Source organism: Vigna unguiculata, chromosome 3 (genome assembly GCF_004118075.2).
Source record: "Vigna unguiculata cultivar IT97K-499-35 chromosome 3, ASM411807v1, whole genome shotgun sequence".
In the NCBI taxonomy this organism is placed as follows: domain Eukaryota; kingdom Viridiplantae; phylum Streptophyta; class Magnoliopsida; order Fabales; family Fabaceae; genus Vigna; species Vigna unguiculata.
The window spans coordinates 22,697,492-22,710,841 of NC_040281.1; positions in this window are offsets into that span (position 1 = coordinate 22,697,492).

Genomic DNA, 13,350 nt, shown 5'->3' on the forward strand with positions numbered 1-13,350 from the left:
ACATTATCAAACAAGAGAAAAATTTATTACTCTTGAGAATTGTATAAGTTGTTGCACTATCAATAAGACACATATCCTTTGGTACTAATGCAAACATTCGTTTTTCATATAAACGTTATCAATATGAGATTTATTTTTTTAACACTCTCATAATCAATGAGGTGATCAATACTTCCATTTGCTTTAGCAAAGAAAATAATAATATCAAGATGAGTAGCATCCATATGGCCATAAAGCAAAGTGTGTTTCTATGTTTTTCTCATTATTTGTAAGATGTTTTGGTGTACAATAAGTACAACTCAAATGGCCTTTACCACCTTAATGATAATATATACTTTCATCTTTTTGTCAATATTTTCACATTTTCCTTTTCCCTTTTTCACATTATTGTGCCACTTCTGGTGACAAAATGTGTCTTTGAAATTTTCTTTATAACCATGTTTGTAATCAATATCACGATCACGATCATGAAAATATAAATCAAATGTTGTTGCATTCACTTCTGGGAATGGAGCAGAACCAATTTGGACAGTTTTCTTAATTTTCTATCAAAAGCTCATTACTTTGTTCAGCCATACAAAGGCATGAAATAAATTCATAATATTTATTGCTGCATTCACTTCTGGGAATGGAGCAGATTAGGCGGATCTCATGATTTTTCATCAAAAGCTTTATTGCTTTGTCCAGCCAGCGATACATAGCCATGAAATAAATTCATAATATTTGTGAAATCTCTTTTCACAATATTTTTGTCATAAACAAATGAGTTGCTTAGATGTTTTATTTCTTTATTTAATGGTATCCCAATATCCATTGCATCTAAATATATTTCAACATTTAAAATCCAATATAAGGAATTCTTCCTTGTAATATCAAGGGTCACAAATCCAAATTTTGCAATGTTTCGCGTGTTTAGAACTAGCACATAAAATAATAATATTAATAATAATAATCATCATCATCAAAATAATAATAAACACCGTCATAATAAAAATAAAAAAATAAGACAGGGATGAAAATTGATAAAGTTAAACAATTCTTATCACAAGAGGAAGAATATAAGGTAAAATTATAAATTGAGAAAGGATTAGAAAGAGCCCACGCAGAGCACTGTCGTTAGCGAGAAAAAGCTTCCACTAGTCCTCAATTGGTTGGAGCATGGTGCTCATAACGTGTTATGAAATAAAGCGAATAACAAAGAAAATAATAGATAATAGAGAAGAAAATAGACAATAGAGAATAGAGGATGAGAGAATAGGGAACAATTCATTTGTGTATTATTATTGATAGGAAGAGTCTTATTTATAGATACAATATGTAATCCATAAAGGAAACAAATCAACTTAGTTAATACAAGTATTTACATTAAGAGTAATGAATTATATGAGTAAATATATCAAATCAATGGACAATCATTCATTCATAACAATTTCTTCAAAATATTATCATGCATTATAAAACATCCAAAAGTAACATATAATCAAAAACTGAATCAATGATCAATAATTAAAGAATAACTAAACAATGATCAAGTCGTAATAGAATGAGATCAAAGACTTATTTAGTTACCGATACTCAAATATGGAATCAACCGTGATCTTTGTAGATAAGTTCAATTTAACTAGTTTTAATTCAGATATTTTCATAGAAAATGGATGAGAAAAAGGTTAGACACAAAATTTATGTATATGGTAATTTAATTAGTCTTTTTTAATATATTAATTTTTCTTTTTTAAGTTTTTGAAATAGTTTATAAGAAAGAGAGTCCTAACCGGTGTCCAAATACTAGTTAAGAAAATTAACATGAAATTTTACAAAAATTCATAATTAAGCATGATATTAAATAAATTATGACCTCAATAATTATTAATGTTTAGTTATTGGATAAAAATGTCCGTAAATACTATAAACTTGTAATTGATAATTTATTTGATACATAAAAAAAATAAAAGATAATTAAACATGAAATAATTAATAATTTTAATAATGTTATATTGTTTCTCTTCCTTTTTAACCATTACAAATCAAAATATAATTAAATGTGTATATCGACATAAATAAAGTGGATCAAACATCATCTATATGAATTTATATTATTTTAATTAATAAAATTAATTATTTTAAATTTCAACATAAATATAATAAATGAAGAATTATTACTTATATGTTAAATAGTGTCTTTATAACCTTTCGTAGCATTTCCTGTAAGAAAATAAATAATTATTTTATTAATGATCTGGTTAAAATTTTGTACTTAAAAGAATCAAGTTTTTTTTTTTCTGATATCCTGGCTACAATAATTCTATTCTGGTAATGTTTGGTATTGTTTTAAAAATCATGAGAAACTAAGGCCTCTTTTATTTATATTAAACAATTTTATATACCTTATCGGGAAAATTGATATAATACCTTAAAAAATATCGATATATTTATGAATAAATTTTTATAACCTAACCAAAATTTAAAAAGAATACTTACATTAATATCTTATATAATAACTAGGAAATTAAATGAATTGTTCACCAATCATGAATAACGGTAATGTAGAAATTTTAAGATCTTAAAGGGTGGTGATTAAATAGTTGGTCGGTTATCAATTATTTAACTGGTGTATGCTAATTTAATGATAATATTAACGGTTAAATAGTGAAGACCAAAATTCTCCTATTTTATTGACATTGAACTGTTATTTAAGCTTATACGTTTTTATATTTATTATATTAATATATGAAATATGGACAATATTTAAATGCATTAGTAACTTTGATTTATTAAGAAACCTTGTAAATATTATAATATATATATATATATATATATATATATATATATATATATATGATGAATCTAAAATTTATTAAAGTTTTTCATTTTGTTTTTGGAGATAAATAGAAAGTTGAGTTATTTTTTATAAATTATAAATCCTTTCGTCTATGATATTTTTATTTTTCAAGTTAAGACGTCTCTTTAAAGTTCTGAGATGACAATAGAAGAAATATCATTGAACAAATTCTTACCGAAATTTCCTTTTTCATGTCCAATGTTAAAAAAAGGAAAGGTCTATATGCCAGTTGACATTTTTTTTTTCATCTTACTTCTCTCTTTTATGTTATTCATTAAAATTGAAGAAAAATACATTCACTAAACGGACAGCATCTTTGGAAATGTTATAAATTTGTCGCTAATCACATTTTTCACTGACAAGTTAATGGTAAAAAATCAGTTGAAAAAACAATCGTCAAGTATTATTTACAAATAATTTATATTTTTCGATAATTATTGTTGGATACATTTTTCAATAGTAATTATAGATGGATATATTATCGTTTCGATAAAACACATGGAAACGTCATTACCATGATGCTTTAAACTCATCCTAATCCATGGAATTGAGGTTTTTCATACCTAAGGTGCTTAAATAAGTCAAATATTAGTTTTTGATAAAATAGATTCATTTGTGTTGATTTATAGTTGAAATTGAAACTAATTATGTTTATATGATTATAATGGATTCAAATTGATTTAATTTATTTATAATATTAACTTTAATTCTAATTACTTATTTTTTTAATTTGTTGTTTGTGTAATAATTTATTATAATTCTATTTGATAAATGAATAAATATTGAGGCAAGTTACGAGATATTGAAGATTTCAAATGTGTTAAAGATATTACTAAATTATAATTACAAGTGAATGCAAAACACAATTTATAAAAGTTGCTTTTGTGAGGTTGAGTGAGACATAAACACACTTACAAGAGTATCTTCTAAGTCACTCTAGTAAGTGCTTTGTCTAATCCATTTTTTATAAAAGAAATTTAAATTGAATTTTTTAAAATTTGTGTCCTTAAGGCCAACATGACTCAGTCCGTAAAGGTCGTCGGACAAGACTCGTCTGAGTCGTCAAGCCGACCCATCCTAGTCCATTTGAGTCTTTGGGCCCGTTGGGCCCATTCGGGTAATCGGGTCCACCTAACCCGTTCGGTTCTTCGGGCTTGCCTAGCCTGTTCGATTCTTCGGGTCTGCCTTGGTCATCGGGACCGTTCGGGTCTTCAGGCCGTCTGGCCCGTTCGGGTCTTGGGGCCCGCCTGGCTCGTTCGGGTCTTCAGGCCCACTGGCCCCTTCGAATCTTCGGGCTTGCCTAGCTCGTTCGGGTCATCGGGCCCGCTTGGCCCGTTCAGGTCTTTGGGTCCGCTTGACCCATTCTGGTCATCGGGCTCACCTGAATTTTCCGGGTCGTTGGGCCCGATCAGTGGCGGATCTTGACCAAAAGTTGTGGAGGGGCCAGAATAATATAATTTTTTGATTATTTGATTGGACCACTAGTATAACATTTTAAAAAATGACTCTTCTATAAAACAATTGGATCGTTAGATTGGATTATTAGTATAATGCTTTAAATACTTTAAAAGATATGAAGAAATATAATTTAACTTGTTTTCATCTTCACGTGTAGCTTCTTCCCTTTTACTACTTCTACAAAATAAATTAATTATTCTATTCTTCATCGATATGTTTTTTTTAAATATATTAAAAAATAATTTATCATAATCTAATAAATATTGAGAGACATAAGTATTAGAATAAAAAATATTATAATCAAGTCACAATTAAAAATCGGTTATAAAAAAACACATATACATTAATTTTTTTCTTCTATAATCATAAAAAGTAAGTATACAAAAGGCTCATGAGATAAAAAATAATTTTAATAACTATTAAAGTAATATTTCATCATCAAGTAAGACAAGAGAGAGTTACATTTTTTTCTTCGAGAAATGAAGGAAACAGATGAGAAATGAGAGCAAACATAATGAGTATGTGTCTAACTTTATTTTTCTTCAAAAAAAAAAACATATGATAGTGAGAGATGAGTACAATTTTGTCAAAATTTAAAAAGGCAATAAAAGAAGAAAATAAAAAATATTTTAATAAATGTTTGGTTTAATTACTCTTTTGGTTATTGTTTCCAAAAATGTAAGTTGATCTTCCAATTGTTTTAGTTTCAATTTAGTGGCAATTTGATATTTTTAGACCAAAAAAATACTAGAAGACTAATTAAACCTAATTTTTTTTATTTTTTTTATTTTGAATTTTATGTTTTATTATTTATTAAAATTAAATTTTGTATTTTATAAAAAAATAAAGAAACACAATTTAATTATCATTAATTTCTAAAATATACTATTTAAAATTTTAAAATTTTAAAAAATTTTAAAAATTAAAAAAATGGATATATAATTTTTAAAAAAAATCAAAAATATTGGGGGGGCCTAGGCCCCTCCCTACTCCTATGATGTTCCGCCCCTGGGTCCGATCGACTCGTCCGGTTAATCGGGCCTGCCTAGCCCGTTCATATATTTAGGCCCTCCCAACCTCTTATGGTCGTTAGGCTCGCCCGACTCTTCTGGATCGTCGGGCCTGCCCGGTCCATACAGGTCATCGAGCAAGGCCCGTCCGAGTCTAAATTTAGCCTAGTCTATCTCAACCTTTAGCTTAACCCAACTAAAAATTTAAACTAAAAATTAGGATTGGATATTTTGGATTATCCATATTTGAAAATCTTGATTTATAGAATGAATATCCAATCCATAAAATATATAAAATGTAGATTATATTGAAATCCAGATCCATTAAATGGATTTTATATGGATTGAATTTTTAATAAAATAAATTTTAAATGGATTGGATCAAAGCAAAAATGAATTGGATCAAGAAAATTAGATTTTTTGTCCACCCCTAATAAAAATAGATGTGCTCAAACAAAGGTTTCTTTTATGTCTTTTATGTCGCTAAGTGAAGATGCCACCTCACTGTAGTGAGTGTTTCGTCTAAAACTATTGCTTGATCAACAAATAGACACACAGCAGACGTATCTACATTTCTAATAAAATTAATGATCATTAATTTTACAAAGACTAAAACTATTTTTATTTAATATTTAATAGTTAATAGTTAAGATGTTTCATTAATGATCCTTAATTTTATAAAGATTAAAAGTATATTTAAGTTTTTATTTAATATTTAATACATAGGTGTTTTTATAATTTTAAAAAAGTGATGTGATAATAAAAAGTTTAATTAAGTCCTTTTTTAATTTGGGTACGTTGAGTCGAATTCTTAATAATATTTTTGTGATCTATTGAATATAAAAAGATAAAACTTATAGTTGTCAATTAAATTTTTGTCTCTTAATTTTTCTATTAATAGCTGATAATAATTTATTCTCTACTCTTACATGGTTGACGTTACATTTATAATTTTGTAATTTTATAGTTTAATAACTTTTATAAGTTTATAACATTTATAGTTTTACAGTTTTACAATTTTACAATAATGAAAAAAGAATAGGAAATACAAGTATAATACGAGAACATAAAATATTAACATTGTGATTTATTTAAATAATTTAAATTAATTTTTTATTAAAAAATAGTGACAAAAAAATCTTTGACTGCATTTGTACATACTGCATAGCACTTTCTTGGGGAGGTTCTTCAAGATTAAATAAGTAATTAAGGATATAATTAATCATTTGTGACAGTTTAAATTAATGTTATAATAATATAGATAATGAGCTAATAAATTGATGGTATGTTTATCATTAATGAATTTAATTAGTATTACTTTCTCTTTTTCAAGTGTAGTTAAGGTTGTCTTAAAAAATTAAGAAATAGAATATTTTCTTATCTCAATAAAATATTTATATAATTTTCTATTTATAATTTTTATTATTACGAAATATAAAATTTAATTAGAAGAAAATAAAAATAAAAATATTAATATTACATTGAATTTTGAAAATAAAAGTTAAAAATTTTAAAATATTCAAAAATTAAAAACAATTTTTTTTTTGTTAACTTGTTGAATTGATGTATCACTATAAGACATCAGTAATCAATCTTAGTGACAAAATTAGTCACTATAGTATAATAAAAAAAATTCTCCTTTTTTGGAAGCACTACTACCATGATGTCTTCGTACACATGTATTTGTTCACGAGTGAGTGATTCTTAAAGGGTTGTATGTTCGTTAGCCATTTCTTATTCATTATAATTTAGATCACCAACAATAAATATATTTTCAAAAAGAATTGAATATGCAAGTTAAGATTGGGGTAAGCAAGCATAATATTTCAAAGTCCTACCATTTGACATCAACGATTCTTATATTTGTAGAAGACAAAGGTTTTGTAAATTCATCATCCCCAATTTGAGGACCTATAAAAAGAATGAGTAGTTAATGATATAAAGTTTTAATTATACGATTATCTTAGATCACTACAAAAAAAATCGATATTACCGACGGTCAAAATCCGTCGGTAATGGTCAAAAATTCGAGAGATTATCGACGGTCAAAAATTCGTCAGTAAAATGCTTGTCGGTAAAATTTTATCGACGAAAATCATGTTTCGTCGGTAATTATCGACGAAAAAGTCCGCCGATAAATTTGTCGGTAATTATCGACGAAAAAATCCGTCGGTAAATCTGCCGGTAATTACCGACGAAAAATCCGTCAGTAATTACCAAAAAATCTGGTGGTAAATTTGTTGCACTGTTCATCTTCTTCCTCCTCCCTCTTTCAATTTCTTTTTTCGTGGTTGTCGTCGTCGTTGTTGCCGCTGCCACCATCGCCGCCACCATCGCCGCCACTGCCGTCGCCGCTGTTGTCGCCACTACCGTCGCCGCTGTTGCACATTGTTAAAATAGTATAGTTTAGTTTGTTAAGTTAATTCATAGCCTTGAGTTGTTTCTATTTGTTTGAATTGAATGTGTAACATTCTAGCATTTTAAATGAGTTAGGTTCTAAAGTTTAACACATTGTAATTGTTTTTATTGCAGTTTCATTGTTTATCTTTTATGCTCCTAAAATTCTCTTAAAAACATGTATTTTGTATTCAATCCACTCATTGCATTGGCCCTGTCCTTGGAGTTACCTGAGTTGATCTTTATACTATATTAGTAAGGGTGATTAATTTAGTTTGTTTGGGATAGTTTAGGCAACAAAGGTGTCACAAATCCACTAATTATGAAACCTAAGACACTCAATCTTTGTAAGGGTGATTCTTCCTTATGTACCTCCCTATTTTTCCTCTTACACCCGCAAAAAAGTGAAACTTCCCAAACTACCCTTGATTAAAAATATAAAAAAGGTATACACCTCTATAGTTTTAATATTTTCTGGATTAAATATTATGCAAGGTATTTTTGGATTTGGAAAATGTCTTCCGCAACATCTTCCAAAACACTTGGTCTTATTTGTTTTTTTTTAATATTCTAGAAAACCTTATGCAAATTATTAAAAAAATTTCGAAACGAGTGTTTCGGAAGATTTTTTGTATTTTGAATTGACTAATCTGGAAAGAAATTTTGGATCCAAAAATACGATTTAGACCGTCATTTGGAATAAAAAAAGATTCTTGATTGGGTGTTCCAAAATGTATTTACATACCCGAAAATAAGTTCCGAAAGAATTATTTTGGAAACCCTTTTTTTATATTTCGGAATATATATTTTTGAATCTAAAATGTATTTTTAGATCTGGATATACATTTCTAAATAGTCATTTCGAAATATAAAAAGAAAATTAAATGATTATTCGGGAAGACATTTTCAGATCTAGAAGTACGTTCCAAAATACTAGTTTTGGATTGTATGAAATATAAATATTCCATTAAATAGTGAATCTTAACATTACCAAAATATTGAATTTTCACGTCAGTTTAATGTGTTATTTAGTGGCAGTTTCAACCGTCACTATTAAGGTTAATAGTGGTAATGAATATATATATATATATATATATATATATATATATATATATATATAAAATAAATTAAACACTGAAAACAACTTTTTTTACAAAAAGCATGACAACTTGGCCGCAAATATGTCCATCTTTCAAATAATTGTCGATGTAACTTAGGACGGATGCCCATGCCAACCAAATTTGGTTGTTTTTTAACTTTATCTTTTCTCTTTTCTTTTATGTTTAGCAAAGTACCAATTACATTATTACAAACATTTTTTTCAACATGCATCCATGTATATAATGTCTTACATCAATTTTGCACTAATGTGGAAGATTATAGAACGTTGATAGTTTTTTTCCAAATGTTCTTCTTAGTGTTCTTCGTTTAATGCTTTTCAAACACAGTGTTAATGTTTTTCACCACGTCACATACTTTTTCACCATTGTGGGGTCTTGACGTAACTTCATCCTCCTACCTTTCATTAAATGTTTTCTTCATTTTACGTAAGGATGATTACAAGGAAGTAACTTTCAATTCTTAGTATAAACAGATTTTTGCCCATGCTTCAATTGAGTATAACTCGTGTTTTCTATGACCTTTTACACTATAACCACTCAAGTTCCCATATATTAGGAAATCATTTATTCTTTAGTGGAAAAATAGTCATTCCAATCTGGGTATTGTAGGAAGGTTCCACAAAACCTTAGCTAGGAGACCATATGTTTCTTCATCAATATTATTTTCATCAACTTCCTTTTTAAATCATGATAACCTACACGTTGAACACAACTTTAATGTAGCAAACTCAACTATGTATAATACACAATCATAGTGGCTACTTCTATGTTAGTGTCTTATTGTTTGATTTTCCAAGAATCCTAGAATGATAACTATTAAAGACCTTGTTTTAGATTCTATAAAGATTGTAGGTTGGGTAGACCAAAGATATTTTCTTCAAGACCTTGATTTTATAAGTATGTTTTTAGTCCACGAACCTTAACCAAAAATTGAAATTTGTCCCTATCTAAAAGTTCAATACATTGTGGTCCCTAAACTTTGAAAGTGAATGAATATAGTCCTTTTAACCTAATTACACTAACATTTTTTTTGTGTGTGTTGAACGCGTTTCATGTTAGTTTTGGAGTTGTTTACAACGTTTGACACATTTTCGGTTCAATATCTGCTGGGAAATTCATTCGACACCTCCAAAAAAGTTAATGTAATTGGGTTAAAAGGACTATATTCATCCATTTTTAAAGTTTAGGGATCAAAATGTATTGAAGTTTCGTATAGGAACGAATTCCAATTTATGATCAAACTTTAGGGACTAAAAATATACTTAATCCAAATTTTGTAGTGAGACTTGTTGCAAAATATGAATGAATGAAAAATATAAGTTGACGACTTAATAGTCATCATAAGGGGATGTAGCTCAAATGGTGGAGTGCTCGCTTTGCATGCGAGAGGTACAGGGTTTGATCCCCTGCATCTCCATTTCTTTTGACCATGAATTTCTGGGTCGTTTTGACCATGAATTTGTAAAATAGGCCGTTGAATTTTTTTTTTCAAAATTGGGTAAGTTGTCATGGGGGAGGACGTAATTAAAGGTGAACTCGTCCTCCCCCTAGTCGGGTTTTTTTTTGAAAAAACAATGTCATCAGAGCGGACTACAATTTCTACACATCTGAGAGTGAAGTTGTCGTCTCATATAACGATTTCACTTTTAGTTTTTTTTTTTAACTTTGATGCAATTTTATTTTATTTTTTCAAATTTTTCACTTTTCAAGTTTTTTAACCTTATAGTTTTTATATATTATTTTTACAAAATTTTGTTAACAAATTATATTTATTTTTTTGGTAATTATTTTTTATTGGTACAATAAATTAATTTAATAGAATATATTAGATAATAAAAATGACATAATAAAAATTACGTAATAATATTAAACTATATTAATGTTTATTTTTATTCAAATTTAATTTTTTTACCACTGCTAAAAGAAAAAAAGGTAAATGATATTTCTTGATAATTTTAAAAATGTATATTAACATAAAACTAATAAATGATTTTGTAATGCCTTAGCTTTTAAAATTTCTCCACACGGACGATGAAAATTTGGAAACGGACGTTGATGAACACCGCTGTGTTTCGAAAATGTTTTTTGAGGATTTTAGATCGGTTGTTGCAGAACCGACCTAATATGTCTCTGACATATTATATCGGTGTATATTACATCGGTTATAAAATCGATCTAACATGTGCTCCAGAACCAATCTAATATACATATTTTGTACTAGTGATGGATTTATTTGGACGCATTTAATAAATTTGTTTTAAATTTTCCCACACCTTGTAAACGACATCATAATAAATGTAGTTTGTTTTTCTCTATTATTTCAATTATTTTAAATTAGTAATATTCGACAAAGATGTTACATGTGACACAAATTGTAATTATAGATTAATTACTTTTTAGTTGTGTATTTATGATCATTTTCATTAGATCAACCGCATACATGATCAATGTGTTAGTAAATTTTTCTATATTTGAGTGTAATTGTTAATGATAATTAGTGTGTCACATTTTTTTTTTGTTCATAATTAGTAGTTGCTAACGAACAAAAGTGAATCAGAATTATTGACATGGATAGACTTGTTGTCAAGACATACAGCATGCTACATAATTGTAGCTCAATTAATTAAGGAAATGGGGATGATAGGTTCATAGAAGGAATGAAAAATAAGAACTTAACATAGTAATTTGCAATAAAAAAAACAACACCATAACCTTTGTGAACCTATGGGATAAGTGACATGCATGTTGATGTCACAAAGACCTTCAAGGACACTAGTGCTCCTCAAAATCTTCATGTAACTACATAATTATGTTTTTATTATTTTCGAATTTGAATCCACTCCTAACTATATAACATAGCATACGAACATCACAAGAACAAGAAACAACATATACAAGTGCATGAATGCATTGAAATGAAAAATAAACCGAAGAACACAGTGGATGAATAACAAAAAACTTTCGAAATTGTGAAAACACCTTAAACTCTGATTCAAACATGAACAACTAACACTTTTGATTTCCAGGAGTTACTTTTCACTTCTCAAATATAAGTCAGGCCACTTTGTGTTCACTACACTAGTGAGGTTACTTTGCACTCACATTAGCACGACAAAAAATGTAAGGAATACATGATTAACTCGAAGAAAAACGTGAATTTTGAGAATGAGATGGAAGAATATATTCGCACAAACGTTTTGAACAAAAAAATCTTTGAAAATTTGTTAGAAGTTTATAGAATTTGAATTCAATTTATAGACTCGAGCATCACAAACTCAACAACACACCATAGAGAAAAAAAAAAGCAAAACCTGAAGAATCAGGTGACCAAGCTTACTTTGTAGAAAAGGAGACCTTCCTCATCAGAGTTTCCTACTCCTACATGCTGACCAAGAAATGTTAACGGAAATAAATCTAGAAAGTCGTTTGTGTCCCCCTTACATTGTGCAGAACAAATCTTGCCCAAATTGCTATTCTAAGTCACGTAAACCCCTTGCAGTAGGTTACTTCACGTTCCAAAACCTATTTCCAAGCACATTCTTTTTTTCTTGGCCCATCCAAATGCAAGTTTCCATGTGCTGGCTTCATCTTCTCCACTACTGATAACAGGTTGATAGAGTGATGCAGAAATGTCTTATGGAGTTCTTCATATGTTGCGTCAAAATAGTTTATGTGCTTGTGTTGCTTTGAATGCCTTTCCTAAAGTTCAGTTTCGAGCTTCAATCCCTGTAGTACTTGTCTTTAAACACGAAACCAAACAATTAATCTACTCTTCAAGGTGTAAGCTTGCAATACAATCCTATTCCAAGTCTCATTTCTAAAATGATAATTCCTACTGTCTAATAATAAAGCATGCAAATTAATAAAAGCAATCAAGGCTAGCTATTAAGCTTATACTTTTATTTAACTGAAGTAGCAAATTCAACGAGAATTAATTTTTTACAATCAATAGACAATAACTACAGAAACAAAACAGTAACACAATCACAAAGATAATTAATATATTCTACTTCTAACAACAAAATTAAACACTAGAATTAGAACTCAAATCTAAAACTAACAACTATTTTTATCATGAAGAATTAGAAAACATCTTAATCTATCAATTAAAGTCTTAACTAAGAAAATCATAGAGCAAAACTACAAAAATCTCGGTTTCAACTAAAACTAGCCTAAAATTATGTAATTTACATGACATCAAAGAAAAATATCACTTTCTTATTCTAAACTAAATTTATCCTAAAAAGACCAAAATTTACACTACCTAGACCCTAAAGAAGTGCTTTTAAATATGAAAATGTTTATCTAGTGGAGAGATATCAACGTCATCAATTAATTTGCTATTATCTATTTTTGAGTGCAAAGGTCAAGGGTGATGTAAACAAAATGCATTTAGATAAGGCAGAGAGAATATTCTAGAGATATGCAATATTATTTGTGATATAAACAAAATCTATTAATATGGACAAAACTTATTAACCTATTACTCATAGGTGTAAAAAGACTATAAATATATAATATTACT